Source organism: Lethenteron reissneri, chromosome 11 (genome assembly GCF_015708825.2).
Source record: "Lethenteron reissneri isolate LAM-NWPU_2019-01 chromosome 11, ASM1570882v1, whole genome shotgun sequence".
Taxonomy (NCBI): domain Eukaryota; kingdom Metazoa; phylum Chordata; class Hyperoartia; order Petromyzontiformes; family Petromyzontidae; genus Lethenteron; species Lethenteron reissneri.
The window spans coordinates 8,544,467-8,563,737 of NC_083789.1; the positions used below are offsets into that span (position 1 = coordinate 8,544,467).

Below are 19,271 nucleotides of genomic sequence, written 5' to 3' on the forward strand. Positions count from 1 at the left end.
TAACAATGCCATTGCTGCTCCAGTAATATAAACCCCTTTTACTGACGCTAAGGCCGCCCCATAAATTTCAGTTGTTGCATGCGTTTTTACTGATGGCAAAATACAAGCGCCTTGTTGCTAATGCCCAATTGTTTTTTTTTACAACCCAGGGTCTGCAGAATGCCAGACTGTATTTTTTTTCAGGGGATGTACCAGGCTTTTAGATTAAAGGTCCAAAGCATTGGGAAGAAATAAAATGATAAATGTTGCCCTAAAGCCAGTTCTGCAAGGAACGGCCGTTGCCTTTGATTCCAAACTGTTATTGATTATCTGTTATCTCGCTGCTCCAAGTGCAGAATTTCTTCACGGCTCCGATTCCCCCGGCTGATGTTTGAATGCAGATAAAGGGAGCCATGCCGGTTGCCTGATAAATTATGACAGCCACGCAGAGTCCTCACGGGAGCAGGCCCGGGCCGATCATTCTGTCGTCGGTTTACACCCGCAGGACTGACCCACCACATTTGCCGTGCGAGATAACAAATACACACATCAGGGCTTCTTTTTTTTTACAGACGTCTTTTTTGGTTTGTCAGTCATAATTCGGAGCATTGTAATTAATGGTGATGGCTTTTTCATTTGTAACATTTAAGTAAAATGTTAATTGCTTTTATGCATATTTGCTTTTATATATATATATATTTACAAATTTATATATATTTTTTTTCTTTTCTACCTCTGTGGTTTCCAAGTGTTCCGTAGTCACGCCCACCCCCCCGGTGAATTTGGTGGCTCGCACTGCTGAGCTTGGAGCACGGTAAATGGTGATTGATTTACATTTTCCCAGTGTTGTTGTTGCTGCCATTCTGTTACATCTACAATTGATGTGCACATTTTTTTACGGGGTTTCAATCCTACTTTTTTGTAGAGGCAGTTGTTTTTCCCCCCTCCAAAACATTGCCGCAATATAAATGATCATAGTAATCATTGACAGCCCTGTGTCATGCTTCTCTTACACCTTATCGGTCATTGCGTGTTTTTGTTAATCATCATGCTTCACCACGCTGGTTCCGTGCGGCTTGGTGAAGGTGGGGCACAGTACCGGTCCAGATATCACTTATCATGGCCGGAAATCGAACTCGGGTTGCATTATTCAAGGTGCGGTGCGCCAAAGCACGGTGCCACTATGTATGTATGTTGATATTCTTGGGTTTTTTCGGTAAAGTCACGTAGGTAAAAAAATAAAATTAATAAAAGTAAAATAAAATAAATAAATAATCCCGTCGTTTCGGAGGCAACACAAGCTTCCGTCTTCAGGTGGAACCGTCACAGCACGCTGTGACGGTTTATTTACTAAATCACGTTGTGATTTTTATTTTATTTTTATTTTACTTTTATTAATTTTAATTTAGATTTTTTACCTACGTGACTTTACCGAAAAAACCCAAGAATATGAATCCTTGCAGTCACAAAAGCTTCAAATCTAGAAATATGTATGTTCAACTTCTTTCGTACCGTACGTAGCCGACCGTGCTAATCAGAGGTGCGGGGGAAGGACAACAAACTAAACACAAATCAGTTTTAAAGAAATTCGTTTTCAGTGTTCATTTAAAAGTGCGTAGCTCCAGTGGCTGCTACACCCAAGTCTTGAATTGGGATGACATTGACATGTTAATAATCTAGATACAGGGCCGTTACTCTCTACAATCATTTTTTTGCGCCACTGATGCCAGAGGAGCCAGTAATTCAGGTTGCTGGGATCATGAGTGAAGTGCGCTAACCGCTGCACCACCACTCTTCTGCCGCGTTGTCATTTGAGCAAACAGGTATTCCATTTGTACAAACCTGACGAATTCGGCTTTGTTGCAGTACTAATTGAAAATACATGCTTTCATTGAACGGATGCTTTTAAGCAGATTATAAAGGTATCGTTTGTAGATTTTTTTCTCTCTCTATTTTTTCTCTCCAAACACCACATTGTAAAACAACATTTAAACGCCCTCATAAATCTCGGAGCCCATCGCACGGTTCTAAAATATTCACCGGAAGGGTGCTGGCAATCCTTCAGATAAGGTCATTGTCCTCAAAATTATTTTCTGACTGCCCACATGCCGTGCAGCAACAAAGACGATGCATCATTTCACTGCAGGGCCTGATGCTTTTTGGCGAGCGTTCCGCAGCCAATGGAAATCATTACTTCTGACTGCTGCGGGTTGCACGGCCAGTGCAGGGCACACGTGTGCCTCTTTACTCATGGGGGTGGGGTGGGGGGGGTGGGGGCAAATGAACACTGTGTGCCCAATGGAGCCAAATTTCATAATTGGTGGAGGTCTTCGCTCGGTCCCTCTGGGCTCTTTGCACAGAGGGCGGCTGGCTTTCTTAGTGGAGCGTAATTAAAGTTAAATGTGCGCACTTCAGTAAGAGCGGCGGTGCTACGGATCAACTTTGCCGAAAGCACGCGGAGAAAATGTATTGGCTCTCGGCGATTTGCGCAAATTTTTAGCGCTGACCCTCGGCAAAGGCGAATATTACCGATGGCTGTTGGCTATATAAAAGACGATTTAAAGCTTTCGTGACTGCAGGGATTCATCTTCTTGGTTCTTTCGGTAAAGTCACGTAGAAGGAAAATAATAAAATAATAAAAATAAAACATAATAAAATAATTCTTACGACGTTTCGGCCACAACGCAAGCAGCCGTCTTCAGGTGGAGAACAGGTCTGTCGAGAAGGCAGAGTGTCCACCTGAAGACGGCTGCTTGCGTTGTGGCCGAAACGTCGTGAGAATTATTTTATAATGTTTTATTTTTATTATTTTATTATTTTCCTTCTACGTTATTATTTTCCTTCTTCGTGACTTTACCGAAAGAACCAAGAAGATATATAAAAGACCTCCATAGAGAATCCATGACTCGGCAGTAAAACGATAGCACATAATCAGAATTTCTCTCTTTCTTTCAGCTGGTGTCGTGTTTGTTTAAAAATAAAAAGCTTAATGTAAACATTTGGGGGGAAATGCTTTTACAAAACTTGCGTGCGAACAATGTTTCTATTGTGCTCAGGTGCCTCGGGCGACTCCTGCAGCTCGCGCCAAAAGAGAAAATGGTGATAAACGTCCAAGCATGAAATGTAAACATTTGTGGTATTTCACTGTGGAGAAGGCCAATCCGCTAATTATACAGATTTAATGCATAGAGACAGCTCTACAGGGACAAACAAAATCGTGCAAACTGTGTCGAGTAAACAAGCGCATAAATATTTAAGGGATACCAAGTGAGGATTGTGGGTAAAAGAACATGTTCCTGGTTAATATTTATAACCGTGACATGACAACGTGTATGCGGAGTGCTGAATATTTGTTGTTTTTCGATGTAATGACAGGACGGTTATCGCACGGTGGCACTACAAATTGGCATATTTTTTTCAAAATTATCAACCCCTCACGAACACAGTGACACGTACGTTTTGTGTACGGGACAATGGCTCATAATGGTTAAACGACGGCGCTGCAATCAACCGTACAAACAAACCCTTTCTTTCTTTACCCCCCTCTCGACCCATTTCTGCACCTCCGCTGGGGAAATTATGAATTCCGATCATTCGGTGAATATAGGTTTTTGGTGTCCACGCATTGGCGCACCTAATAACAGGCAGAGTTTTTAACCTGCTCTTGCACTAGATGTTAAATTAGCCAAGTGTGGAGGTGGTGTGACATCGAGCGCAGCAGGGCCTGCGAGATTTGTCGGTGACCTTGAGCGTTGGTGTCACAGTTACTTTTTTTTTAAAGATGATCTCGGGGCCCTCGTTCTGAAGCGCAACACCAAATTGCCACAATTTCTGCGAAGCGGCATCAAGACGACGTCACGGCCAAATTACACCTTGACCATTGTAAAAAAAAACAATAATACCCTCCGGAACAAAAGAACAAACTCGTCGAGATCTCCTCGTAGATGCGCGTTAATACGTCGTAAGTGAATAAGTGCATTACTTAAAGAATATTGGTATTTTTAAAAAAATTACTGTCAATTCAAAATGTACTCCATTTGGCTCTGCGTGGCCAGATCTGTGTAAGATACTGCTGCTGCTTCTGCAAGGGTTTCTTGAGGTTGCACTGCAGCTGTCCAACGCGTTTTCAAGCCGTGCCACGTGTATGTTTGGCGCGGCGTCCGACCTTTTGTCCCACGTGCTGGGAGTTCCTGAACAAGGTCCCAAGCACCTGGAGCGAAATGATGGACATTATGCCAAACAACATGCGGCTCAACCCACCCAAAAAACCCACCCCAGGTCGGGTAAGCTCATCGATGCAATTTGAATTGACAGACGCAATGCTCCCTCTGCTGGTCTGCAGTAACTTTCCCATGGCAAGACCTGTTTGTCGTTTGTTGCCGAACTATATTCTAATGCTATTGTAAAGTGATGATTGTTTATTTAACTACGTGAACTGGTATAATTAATTTTGAAAAGTGTAATCGTCAGCAGCCATGATTTATCCACGGCTGGTCACTATTGCGAGTGTGACGATGCTCATCTCTTGAGCTCTCACACGGTTAAACACAAACACAATCTCGAATGCTTAAAGGCCTCCACCCAAAACCATCCGCATCTCTCGCCGTCTCACGACGCAACAATCCCTGAGGCGATTTCATCGCTCCGCCTCTGTGGTGGACGTCCTCCCAGTGGCCTTCCCTCCTTTGACTACCAAACCACCGCTAGTCTCGGACCTTCGGCCCATAATCCTTCCGAGTCTTGCCCAAACCCACCTACTTTTATTCAGTCAGCATAAAAAAAAAACGTTGATTTTTCAGAGCCATTATAATAATGATCCACTGTTATAGTTTGTTAGCATTTTTGTGCCAAAAATCTAGTTATTAACCCTCAACCCCACCTGAGAAGATTGCCACGAATACAAATATATTACTTCATGTGGCTAATGTATTGATCGAATTCTAACCCATATATTAGAATATTTATTGCTAAGTGTTTGGGCGAAACAAAACGACTACCACTTGATTCTAGATTTGAAGCTTTCGTGACTGCAAGGATTCATATTGTTAGGTTTTTTCGGTAAAGTCACGTAGGTAAAAAATGAAATTTAAATTAATAAAAAATAAAATAATAAAAAATCACGACGTTTCGGAGGCAACACAAGTCTCCGTCATCAGGTGGGACCGTCACAGCCAGATTTGCTGAACAGCCAGATTTGCTGAGCAAATCTGGCTGTGACGGTCCCACCTGATGACGGAGACTTGTGTTGCTTCCGAAACGTCGTGAATTTTTATTATTTTATTAATTTTAATTTCATTTTTTACCTACGTGACTTTACCGAAAAAACCTAAGAATATGACTACCATTTGGCCTGACCCAAAAACAAAACAATGGATCGGTCAGTAGCATGCCTCTGACTCATGTAATTCCCAGCATGCACCTCCACACGCTTCTTTGTACACTTTTCACCTTTTCTTCCATTTTCTCTGTGAAGATCAACATTTAGGATAATGGATAATACGCACACATTACAAACCACCATCATCCTATTTTCATCCTGGTCCACCTCTAGTAATCACCGACAAAGGTGTACATGCTCTCCTCTGTCTTCCAGTTGTGTCCTTCCAACAGATATTTTTCAGTTGTGTTTAGTGAACTTGTCGCACGTGACTTGTGTTTAGCATGAGCTCAACTTTGCAGGCTTCCTTATTAATGTTTTAAATTGTTTCCTGTCATGTAATTTTCTTTGGATCGTTAACGACCATGTCACGAACAAATTGCATGGGCAAAATACTCACAAAATGCAAGCTGAAAGGGGAGTCAGACAAGGAGACACTCTCGCCAGAGTTATTCACAGTAGCATTAGAAGCCGTTTTCTGAAAATTCGATCTGTGAAATTTAGGCATATAACATACATTAAGAACACTTTAACTGTCTAAGAGTTGCAAACTTTATTGTACAACTCCAAATTATGAAATAGTTTAATTACATTTCCAGGAATACTAAAATGACTTTCTTTTAGAATATCTGTTAGTCAGCTCGTATCTTTGTCAGCGGTTATCCTTGCCCCCTCCTAAAACACCAACGCTAATAAGGCTTAATCTGCCTTTCAGCTATCTTCCATTCAACCAAGAAAAAGTCACATTTTAGCACAGCCTCTCCATTTATCTAGGCTGGCTGCACGCCATTGACTGCCTCGATTATGAACGTTGGGCGATTTGTCACAAACTTTGCTTAAGTGATTTTTACCAAACGGGCCAGACACGTGGCACGAGGGTGAACCCACGGAAGCGGTGTAACTGCACCAGGGTGGCTCACTGGCTGGAGGGGGGCCCACCCAGGCACCGCATTACAAAAACGAAAGGGGGAAATTGAACAACAATCCTTGCACCAGGACCCTCACCAACTTCGCTACACCGCTGCGTGAGCAAACTTTATTCGCAAAGGAAACATGACCCACTTTTCAAGACGCACTACATCGTTGTGTCTCAAGCATTAAAAACGTCTCGCGTTTTCATATTACAGAACCACAGCTCGTTAACACACTGTAAAAAAAATACATCCCGTGAAATTCAGTCAGGAGATTTATAGGAAAAACATTTTAATTTCTGTAATAGTTGATGGCACATCGTGTAAAGTGAAGCCACAGTTTTGCTGCTATACTTATTTTTTACGGCACAATAGGTAAATGTAGGGAGAGTGATGGCACAAGTCCGTCTTTATACACTGCACTCTGAACACGAAAACCTGAGTTTAATTCGCGGGCTAGCCTATAACAACATCGGTGGTGAATAATATCTGAACCTTTTCCTGGACCGCCACATGCCCCCTCAACAACCTGCATTGACCACTGTGGTCAAACAACTCTCATGACTTGCATTTAAGTGAAGAGATCCCTCATATAGCAGTGGCTTAACACAGGGTTGTCTATTATTATGTAAATGTACAAACCCCTATAGATTTAGCTTGGATGCCTCTAAAGGAATTCCAGTCAATATGTTATAAAACTGAGCAGTACATTTGTCTTTGCATGACAGACACTTCAATTAAGAGGCCTAATGATCATTGCTATGCTTAGTATTCATGAACAACCTCAGTGTCAAATTAGAAGCATGGTATTTGCTTGAAGTTGTTAATAAGGGTTCGTATCACCAAATATATACGCGTGCACAATTACCTCCGTAATTGTGTTTGCAGCACGACTTTAGCGGATAGAGGTGCAATTTTAAAATGTTAAAGGAGATTCATCGTTGTGACATATGTGAGGACACATTTTTTTTAAGTGGTTCCTGTACTGCTGTGGAAATAATGGGTTGGAGTGGTGGCACAGTGGTTAGTACAATGCACAATGAACCCGGTTAACTTTAAATTGATTCCCAACCACTGTTACCTTCGTCGGCGAACGATATCTGGCACATTCGGATGCAACATCGCCTGTCACCAACCCGCCACTAGCCACATTGACTAAACATTGCCAAACATCCCTCCCTGGCGTGGTGAGACCTTCATCCAGCAGTGGATTGACCATGGCTGATGATGATGATAAATGATCAGTAAGAAACATTTTTCACATACATTTAAGTGACTGCACATTTTAATAATTCAGCTGAAAGTGTTTTTTTTTGGTAAGTGGGCTGCTATTCAAATGAGAATTCCACAATGAATGAATTAAGTGGCTGTTACTTTCCACACCGTTATTGCCAATGAATGTAAATTCACATTGTAATCCTAAAATTTACGTGAAACAATGTCAAAGAAGCGATATTTTGCAAGCCGTGGTTGGTCGCCAAGGTTTTTTTCTTAATGGAACAAGAGTTCAGGAGAGCACTCTTGCTATCAGCACCAAATGGATCCCTTGACACTGCGCCCGAGAGAACATGTGAGTGTAGATTCCGTGATCATGGACCCACAGGAAGACCGAGGTTGCCTATGGTATGACCTTGTGGCTAGAGAGCTGGGAGTTTTCCCAATTCTTTTGGGGATTACTGAGCGCAAGACGCAGGGTTTTTGTCGATGCTGTCTCGTGCATGTGCAGATGAACCATGACACCGATATACCCATGGTGAATGGGGGTTTCTTAAAAAAAAATTAGGAATTTCCTTGCACTCTGATGCGTTTTTAGGTTGTTTCGTATGTTCTACCAAATATTATTTGCAATGCACTGGGAGCTTCTATGGGAACTCAATTCAGACTAAGATGTGGCATCAAAGAGCTATGTAGTATAACTGTGAAAACCCACACAGTAATAATTTTGTAGTAATTTTTGTCATCTGTATTCCAAGAGCCTTTTGATTGAAAAATTACGTTTTTTCATTAACATGTAAAAGCACGGGGTTAAATTATTGTACAGTGATTTGCACGTTGTGATATGAACCTTATTATCTGAGTTCAATTCATCAGTGGCGCTTGATAGCTGATCTCATTTTGCACATCCTCCTTTTTCCCCTTGTCCCAACAACACCCGCGGGTCAAAACAGCACAGCGAGGCCTTAATCCAGCAGTGCATTGGACAAAAGGTTTATACGTACATATACAGGAGCACAGTCCGTCTTGCACAGCCGGTGAAATATTCACCATGCCAAACATCTTGTCAGCCTGCACATGTGCAGCGAAGGCACCTGCCCGGTTCCAGCCGGCGCACGAGGATCCATGGGCCTGTGAATCGATTTTGTTCGTCCGTTTCACGAATATATCGTGCGCGTTACAAATCCTTCTCACGGTCGTAATTATTGTGCTATATTACTTAACGTTACCCCATTTTGTGAAAAAGTGAAAGTGGTTTTCTGCTGAAACGAGCATAGAGGCAGTGCCCATCTCCTATTTACAGCCTTGAGCCAGTGGTGGAAATTCCTCATTCCTATAGCAGGGGCGAGTCCCTCCAAAGACCAATCACTGTTGACTTTTTCACAAATTGTAGCAAAAAAAAAAATAATTGTAGCTATTTTGTCGACCCCGGACGGTTGATAGGCTGGGTTAACCCCAAACGCGATTTGATGTTTATTTTGTAAATGACCAAAAACTCATCATCCATTGGTTTACTCGGCAGAGTATGTGGTCTTTTTGTTGTTGTTGCAAAGCTGCAATGCCACGCAGCCCACGATACAAGCTGTAAAATACACAGCTCACAGAATCTGACAACCACAGCTTTCAAACAGTGCTGCAGACTTTTTATAAGGCAATACTTTTTTAAACGAAGGTGTGGTAAACCAACACGGTGGGTTCATATCACAACTCATGGCATGCCCGTGCCATGAGTTGTGCTTGTTTTACAGTATACCCATTCCTTTGATCACCGCTGCCAGAAGACCTGCGTGCCCAAGTTGTCTACGTTATAATTTTGTGCGTATTCCTGAAAGTGAACAAAACCCCGTTACGCTACCCAGTGTGTATTTGGCAGCAGAGAGGCTGCGGTGGTGAATAAGTGAATGCTCGAGCCACGTTTCACGTTCCATAGCGCTGACTTGTCAACGGAATGGCTAAGACCACTGCCTCGGTTTGTTGTAAGTCCGTGGAGACCTCTGAAAGTCAGCTAAATGTAGCCCTCTAACTGTTTTGTTTTAAGAATAAAAATTACTCAGAGGAGACCGAGTGGCTTAGAGGTCAGAGCACTTAGCCGGCACCGGCGGGAACAGAATCGTTATTTATTTATATGTCCAGGATAAATCTGATGAGCTATGAAGCTCTTTTTCATAGATGTCCAGTAGAACCACAGTTAAACCGGCTTCCCTGGTGTAGTGAGTTAATGGTCTTTGCCTAGTCATCAGTGACTACACAATAACAACAAACAAACTGGCATCATAATAAACGTGCATTTGCACTAATTTAAGCTAACCTCCAACTCAAAAATAAATAAATATTTATATTTTGACTGTCGTCTCCCATTATCATTGCAGGGGGTGTGGGAGAGTGCAACCCCTACCGTGTAAAAGTAAAAATACAACTCAAGAGGATTTTTACGAGGTCTTGGGAAAAAAAAAAACTTTTAAAGCTGGACGCACAGGGTGACGATGCCCTGCTCTGAAAAGTGTATTCTTCGCCTCATGAAATCATGCCGATAGCATAGTAGGAATAATTTGGGGGGGCGGGGGTGGGAAAAAGAAAATTTTTTTCTCATTTGTGGATTTTTTTTCTGTGTTTCTTTCCAGCCCAGTGGCTTGGATCATAGTGGTAGATATCAAAGAGCAATATTTCTCGTAACCGTTGAAGTGGCCACATATCGCTGTGACACTGTGGAGGGTAAGCACAATTTAAAAGTAAAAAAAAACATCTCTCTCTTTAAATAGAATTCTTCCCCCAAGTTTTGCTCAATTTAAGATGATGAAAAATGGTGTGTTAAAATTTTAAATAAATAGAGCACCGAGTAAGTTTAGCACAATATGGTTACATTTCTAACCCAATTTCACGTATGAACATCTCGTTTTAATGCCATCTGTCCGGTGAATTATTGAAACATTCAAGCACAATTTTTCAAAAATGGAATAAAATTTATAATGACTATCATAATGTAGTGGATGCTGCCCGTGGTTTAATGTTTAGCTCTCTGGGCTTGCGGTCCTGAGGGAGTCGTATTGATTCGATCTCCCGGCTCGGCAGTAGAAACAATGGGGCAAGCGCCTTAATCCGTCCGTTCCTCTGTCCACAGCAGTATGAATGGGAACGCCACGGTTATTCAATGTATCCAGGTCATGTGTGTGTGTGTGTGGCGCGGGGTAAAGTGAGGCCAAATAACCTCTAGATGGGTTCTCCGCAGCTTCCACTAGTGGGGGGAGGGGGTGGGCCTTCCGCCAGCATAGGCATGAGCAAACAGTTGCAGGGCTGCACTTTTACCTTTAATAATAATAGTAATAATGCTGTTCTTGTTCAATATATTAAACGAGTTATTTAAACTATAGTTTTTGTAGAGGCGTTCATACAACTTTGTGTATTCACACATAAATAGCTGACCTTTGTTGTGTCGGCCATTTTACCAGTTGAATGCAAGTGCATAGGTGGTTGCCCAAACGTCTGCACGCAGAGACAATTCCTCCCGAATATTCCTGCAGATATTACGTGATATGCAATATTACAGTACAGAATACGTTTACGTATTATTCCAATAAAAAGTCACGCTGAGGCTGAAATTATTCCAATTTCATTGATCATTAAAATCTTCTTGCCTTGTGATGCAGCATGTTTACTGCTGTACGAACAAAAAATTGGGGTCACAATATTTGGCTAAATTGCCGTAATAAGATGCGCAAACCAAACTGTGTACGGGTACTTGCTAAATCCCCAGCTGCTGATTTGTTGGGAACGTTGTCACGTCTCGTATACACCGTTTGTGGCTTGCCAGAAACACTCCAGGATGAATCTGAGTTACACATGTTTTCCCCGAAGAGCATTGTTAGTGTCAAAACGTGTAGAGGTCTCTCTGATGTGAGTGTGTGGTGAAATGAGTATGAGGACCACCTGGCTGAGATGTGTAATGGTTTTATGAACATTGCTGCAGTTGTCCGGCATTTACAATGTAGTATTTATACCCCATAAAAGGAAACCGTTACACTTAATGGAAATGGTATATATTTTTTTATGAGGTGCATACACATTAAAGGAGGTAATATACATGCGGGTGGAACGGTATTTGCAGTGGTTAGCGAGCTGCGCTATGAACCCAGTAACCCGAGTTTGATTCCCAACCATGGCGTACATTAGTGGCAAGTGATATCAGAGCCTGTCTGGCCTTCCACCGACACCCTTCACCAATCCGCACTGGCCAGCCTTTGTAAAGTATATTCAACGAAACAAAAACCCATCCTATGGCGGGCGCAGGTCTATCTCTAAACTTTGCACACAAAGTTGTGCTCATTTTTTGTAACCCAGAGGGATGATGGGTCGAGTTAAACCCCAAACAGGATTTTAATTTGCAACCTTCTGTTTATGAACTGCTCATTTTCCCACTGAGGCACCTAACCTGATTAAGGTTAGTCATATATATATATACGTTACATATATATAAACAGTAGGTATTTTGATTTTAATTCATTTTCCCATGTGGGTATATGAGTGTTTTCAAATAGCTCACGAAATGAAATGCCAACACATCTAAATAAAAAAAACAATAAAACAAAACATTGCCCACAGCCAATTGCATCAGTAATGTAGCAATTCTATTCCGTTGCCGTTATGGGTTTGGGCTTGGTTATTTTTTTTGTGTGATTTCTAACACCATAAATTGTAATTGCTTAAGAAAGTAAAAATGGGGGTATATGGCGTGCGCTGTCCTAGGGGTAATGGAAGGAGAGAGAAAGGGCCTTTAATTCTTTGTCGAGTGTGCAGGTCTCCAGCCAAGGAAAAAATGAATGTTGATAATGCAGGATATTTAAACGGTTGGCCCATTTACCCACACGTAGCAGAATACCGCGAATCTCAATGTCATCGACGCTGCAATGCCTCATGAGTTCAAAGTGCTCTTGTGGAGTTAATGTGCTCACACACTGTATGCATCTGGGTTTTGGCAGGGCTTTATTTTGCACCCCTTTTCTGCTGAAAACGACTCCCACCCTTGTGCATGTGGTGTTTTTTGTTATTCCCCCCACGTATGACAGACATAAAGGTACCGTTGCCACTGTTTCAGTTATGTATTTTGTTCTTATTCATCTCCTCTGTATTGAATTCCGGAATCACGGTGCACCCTTTTATTTGGATTTCGCTTAATCTGTGGTGGTTTTTCAAAAGTCAGTCTGTTATCTGAGAACTCGGTATTTGCATTCCTGAAGAACACTGCGTTATGGAAAATTACGTTTAAATAAATCATGTATAGGGTAAAGCACAGTCCGCGATAACACGTGAGATGCGTACGCAGGCTGAACAAAGACTGAGGCGCGTGGGTAGCATCTAGAAGCATCCAGCAGCATCCCTCCTTGTGTGATGCTACGCCAAGTAAGCCATACGACCGCTTATTCCTATTCACGTGACGTAATTCTATTCACTCAATCGCATTCAGCAATTACATCCAATTCGCATCCGCGTTATAAAAAAAAAAATCTGTTTCCTAATGCCTTCATCGTGTTCTATTCAATTTACGTTATGAAAAACACGCATTATAGGTAGAACAGACTGTATCAGTATAATTGTTTCCATCTAGAGAGGAATATAAAACGGCTTGTTGGTTTGTTGCCACTTTTTACAATATTTTGGGTTGTCCCTTTCTTGAATGACCGTCAGATGACAATGATGATTTGTTTTTGACAAGAGCCACCCCCTTGTATGCGGGTGGCATCCCAGATTAGCGACTTATATCACACTTCATCTCAACACATTCGAAAGGGCACCCACGGTGGCAGCTGTCCCTGTGTGGCACAAGGTGACTCAGTACTTGGCCTGCGAGTGGGCATTAGTCTGCCATTAGGGGAGCGATGATTGCTATGGTTAATCCCTATCGAGTAAATTCGTAAAATATTGTCTCATGTTTCACACCAGTAGTACTGTAGAGAGAAGTGAAATGAATGTGGTGTCCCATTGTCCTGGACAAACCTATAGGTGTATATAGGACCCATGTTATTTCAAATAAAGAAATATACGTTTTATTCCCCCCCCCACCAGTATTTTTTCCACTTGTGCCATCGGTGCCACGTGTCAGAAAATGGCCCATTGTCTTGCTCAAACCTTACGTCTGGTACAGAGTCAATGTTTATATAGATCGCTGTAGTCAATGTAATGATAAATAAATCCTCGAATGTCCAGAGCTGCTCCTTGAGAGCCAAGATTGATTGATTAATGCTCCAGTAGCGAATACCTTTCTGATGTAATGAGCGAGTTCACCGAGGCCAATGTAAGTCTGTCCAAGTAGGGCTATTAAACACGAGAAACAAGCTTTGTTTTTTTGGGGAAATAAATTATCCCTTAGGGGATGACTCCCAGTTATGGTTGCGTGGAAGTTTTAATACGGCGGTAATCTCTTGAATTTAATCAAAAAAATGTCGGTGTCCCGATTTGATTTATATTATTTGCATCACGGTTACTGAGCATAAGCCCACAGGTTTAAAGACATAAAAGGCTAAGCAATTAGTAACAATCAGCATTATTGAAGGTGTAATATGAATCATTGTTTATTTTTATTTTATTTGAGAAAGATTATTAGAACTTGGGAAAATACATGATGGGAGCGAATTCCAGAGTTGCATGGTGCGAGGGAGTCTTTGTGAAGCGCAGTGTCGTGGTATATTGAGCACGGTTAGCTACGTACGGTGTGAAAGCAGTGGAACATACATGCAGTGCGGTCCATATTATTGTGACCCCCCAACCCCAATTGAACCCGAAAATATTTTTTTTCCTTTGCATTTTAATTTATGTTTTAAATAAACTTTACAAAAAAAATCTATTATGTTTTAGAGAATTTAATGGGAGGTCGCAAGACATCTGGACCCCACCCCGTACTAACGTACGAGAATGCGACGTTCGGTCTGGAAGACCGGGTGTAGGCGACCAGTGGGTGAAATTCGTGGGATCAGTCGTCATGGTAATTGCGAAAGAAGAGTGACGCGTACGGTAACTCGACTGTCAGTGGTCGAGCGACTGAAGTGAATCTGCTTTTGGAGAAAGCCGATGAAAAGCGAAGCAACGGAGTAAAACTATCGGCTGTGCCAGAAAACTCTCTAAATAATCCTTTTGTTGTTGTAAATGCGAATGTGCAGAATCACGCAATTATATTTAACATTATTGGGAATATTTCATGAAAAATTGTGTAAATTAGGCAACACAATACGTGCTACCCAAATTAACATCTCTTAAATAAATATTGTTCTTAATTAAATTAAACCCATTATAATATATTTTTTTTTAAGTGCGGGGGGGGGGGGGCGTGCAATCTTTATCTTGGGCGTAAATTAGACGTCCACGATCATTTCGGGTTACCTTTCCTCTCTTGCTGACGGTGTGGAGCGCATCACCACGCGCAGTAACGCAATTAACATTTCTTGAAAATACGAAATTATTGGCGCGTTCTAGTTTTTATTTATATAATTCCTTTTGTGGAACAAAAAAAAAAGCGAAAAAAATGCAAATCCTTCGATTAACGTAGCCAACGTGCGCGCTGGCTAAGCCTCGCTTAATATGTAATGCATATTTAAATAAACACAAAAGGAGTGCGCGCGTGGATAACGTTAATCACCTCTCCCCTTCACTCTTAACTACAATTGCTGTATCCGCGCGCAATTGCAGCGTGCGACGTAACGCACACGAACTAAATATCGCCGGTTTGTTCCCGAGCGGATGTTTTACAAGCCAAACGCATTCGTCAGATATGATTCTACGAATCGCTGTAGCAGGAAAGTGTTGTTTCTTTCGCGGGGCATCGTCACGTCACGTCAGCGCAAGAGTGGCCAAATTTGATTTTTTTTAACTGTTTGTCCTTGGAAAGGGACCAGAGGTGGGTAGCCGTTCCTGTAGGAGTGGATTTTTGTTGATGGGAGAGGTGGGTGGGGGGAGGGAATCACGGCTAAGAAAAGAGGGGAAAAGGGGTCCCTCATGGAGAGGATCTTATTACACGTGAATGCACCGTGCCGTGCCACCATCTGGCTTCACGCTGGACGTTCATTGATGTTGCTCAAAATCCATAAAGAGCATTAGTATCGCTGTGATTCTCCGGCCGATGGTGCATGATGAAAATCCATGCTAAAGTGCTCAGCGTGAGGCCATCGAGGTGTATTTGTGCGTATTTTTACTCCGGACAAGGTGGCTATTAAATGTTTATTGATTTCGGTGCACGACACACCTGCTGCGCCTTTCATATATTGGCACAACATCATGGAGAAAGAGAAAAAGAAAACGCGTTTCAAAAACACCGGAGGCGATGGATGTTTGGAAGGCTGTACTAATGTTATTCCGGGGGCGCGCTAAGCCCCGGACATTATGTCGACATTAATCGAAATTATTTAGATTGGGTTTTTTTTTCTTCCTTTTTTTTTTCAAACCTTTTGTGCAACTATTACATGGCAGGTGACTCGGCCATTGATCGGCTCGCAATCAGAAGGTTGCGAGTTTAAATCCTGGATTCGCTATAAAAAAATAGCACCAGTTTGTGGTGAAGTCAACGGTAGTTGTGCTCTGCACAGACTCGCACCTGCCATAGGAATGTGGAATTTCCATCACTGGTTCCGAGTTGTAAATGGATAATGAGTGCTGCCTCAATGGTCATTTGAGCAGGGATCACTTACATTTATTGTACTACTCAATAGTGCTTTGATTCGACAGTGATGATGCCAATTTCTAAACTAATGAGATTTGTGAATATGCTGCAAGATATCCATTATCAAGGATATCAGAGTACCTGGATGTAAAACTTAATATTTTCCTGCACTGATTAGGTATAATTGTTGATGTGTTCGACAATTATTTAACAGAGTAATAATGGACAAATAAATACAAATTGTGAATTGTCTGGAAATTATGCAGTAATGACTGAAAAAATACATAACACTTGATTTTAAAATATTTTCTGATCTAGGGTGTGCAATTAAAACACATTAAAGTGAAAAGTTATTGTGTTTTTAATTGCGAAAATTACGTCGACTCATTATGTTAGGGCATGGGCTTTTCTCTTTTTGTGTAAACACATTCGCACGTCTTCTTGGTTCTTTCGGTAAAGTCACGTAGAAGGGAAATAATAAAATAAATAAAATAAACCAATAAAATAATTATCACGACGTTTCGGCCACAACGCAAGCAGCCGTCCATTGGCACGTAACACAAAAGCTTTTTTTATGTATAAAACAGCAAGGAAGAAATATAATGCATACGCATTCATTCTGTAACGCTTTCAAACGTGGTTATCCTTGTAAGCATAACATTTTTTTAAAATTATAAAACATACTATACATACCATCTACCTTCAATATGGAGAGGTGCATGCGATTTAGATACGTGACTGTTGACAAAAGGGATAACAGTGGCAGCCCTGATAGGGAAAGTGCCCAAGTGGAGGATCACCGTGGAGATGGAGTGGTTAAATCAGCATGCAGGTGTTAGTGTTAGCGGCTGCTGAAGATGTTGAGCAACGTTATCTTCCGAGTCCGCATGATGAAATGACGTCGCACAGCACATGGCACAACATCGCCAGGTCGCTGGGGTAGCTGTGCTCATGACATGTCACGTTACCGCCTTGGCCGAAAAGGCTTATTGATCATTCCCAATTTGCCCTGTTTATTCAACAGTGAGTCCCAATTAGGAACAACACCTTTGTACCAAAAATGTGTTTACAATTGTTTCATCTCTATGAGAGCTATCGTGAACCCTGCTAATCAGCCGATTACGGTGCACCCATTTAAACTGCTGGGTTGGACAGACGCGGTGGGGATTTAAAAAAGGTGCCCCTTATTGTTTCGACTGCCGTTGCGGGAGGTTCAAATCAATCCGGTGACCTCGGGATTGAAAGTCCAGTGAGCTAAGCATTGCACCACGGGCAGCATCCCGCTGGTAGTATTATTGGACAATGGAAATAATAATTACAAAAATAATTAAAATCATTCATGCATTGTGCCCACACACGCACACGATATTGATTATAGTTGTGCATACCGATTGGCTAATAGGGACAATGCGACAGAACCAGCATTGTTCATGGAAGCTGCTCTCCCCTATCATTTGTAGAAGATTGAATTTCAGCATCCTTTAATCAACACGTTAAACAATGCATTGAAAATTCGGGATTTTTTTTAAAGGGCATCAGAATATACAAAGCTGACCATTACTGTGTGTCAGTGTTGCGTTAGTTTTTAATTGTGATTTTTTTTTCAAAAACCCTGTGTAAAATAAATGATGGCAAGGGTGAAGCCCTGCAATTTCTTGCTTGTGCCACGGCTGGCAAGAACGGCCTCTACTCGAGAGCCATGTCAAGGCTAGACATCTTGAAAGAGGTTGCAGTACCCACACTTTACCCCGTCACACACAACACGACGACACATCTGTTTGGACAGAGAGTGGGTGAAATTGACGGAACTCACCCCCCTACTGCTTCGACTGCCGTGCCTGGAGATCGAATTGCAAGCGCGTTCATCATTTACGCCATTATACCGGCAGATAATTGTGGGAATGTGCAGATTGCAAAGCTGTATCTTCATTTGCAACTCCGATTAGCACGGTTGGCTACGTACGGTGCGAAAGAAGTTCAACAAACATACATACAGCGTGGCAAATTATATACATGCACTTGAAAGGTGAAGTAACAGGTTTGAAGGACGAAAACAATTCACTTGCGTCTAACTGAATGATTCGTTCACGGGAATTTTTAAAAGTATGATTGATGTCCTCTAATTTCTCAGCATTTCAACCGTCTGTTTCTGCAAGATAATTAAATAAACTAATAGGGCAATGCACACACACACACCACGTGCGCAAAAGGGTCTGGCTTTTACAATAAAATCAGACATTTAAAAGCGCGTGCCGAATTTTGAAATGAGAATAACGGAGCCAAGGGGGCCCAAACGTAAATTACGCACACACACAATGCTGATACAGCAGAGCTTGTCCATAGGCTGCACTGTAATGGCCGGCCAGCCAGGGTAGATAGCTTCTATGGCAACGGGCATAGACCGTGACCGTTTGGTTTCAGGGTTTTTTTAATTCATTTTATTGCAGGTTTTTTTTTGGTTTGTTATCGAAACGCATTACATATTTTTTGTTATTTATTTACTATTACAAGTGGAGGTTCTTATCCAATGTATATATTTTGTAACCATCGAATGGAAGTTGCGATGCATAAAGTTACGATACATTAATGCTGACATTTGGGATATATGCTCATTTGAAACTGATCTGGCAAGGATGATTTCGTTCCGAATACATTTCAAAATTATGTTTAATTCAAAGACGGTTAAAGTGTTTTCACTGGTGGGGTGGATCTTTCCATAACGTGTTGAAAATGTATTTTTTATATTTAACGCAGCGAATGTCATTTCAGCCTAACATGATGAACGCTGAAAACCTGACCCTCCTGACCTTGTCCAATTTCACCAATCAACGTGCGCTTCATTTACATCCTTTGTTGTGAATCCTCCCGTTGCGCTCTTAACCTCGCGTTTGGGCGGTGGCCAGGGTGGCTCGGTGGTTGACACTTTGCGCCTCGCAGCGGGAAGCGTCTGGGGATCGATTAACCAACTCGAGTGTATGGAGTCTGCATCTTCTCCCTCTGTTCTCCATGGATTTCCTCTGGTTATCTCCAGTCTCCTCCTGGAGCTAAACAAGAAAAACGCAATGTAATTGGTATTGGCCAAACATCCCAATGCTGAGAAATTGCCTGCACTTACTATTTTGGGATTCTGCGAAGACTTGGCAGGACC

At 41.9% G+C, this 19,271-nt stretch overlaps 1 protein-coding gene across 23 annotated transcripts in view; it reads left to right on the forward strand.

The window, feature by feature from the left end:
- LOC133341416 (neurexin-1-like) overlaps nt 1–19,271 on the forward strand; it is a 395,989-nt gene that overhangs the window by 89,797 nt on the left and 286,921 nt on the right. The gene's annotated exons all lie outside the window — the stretch shown is intronic.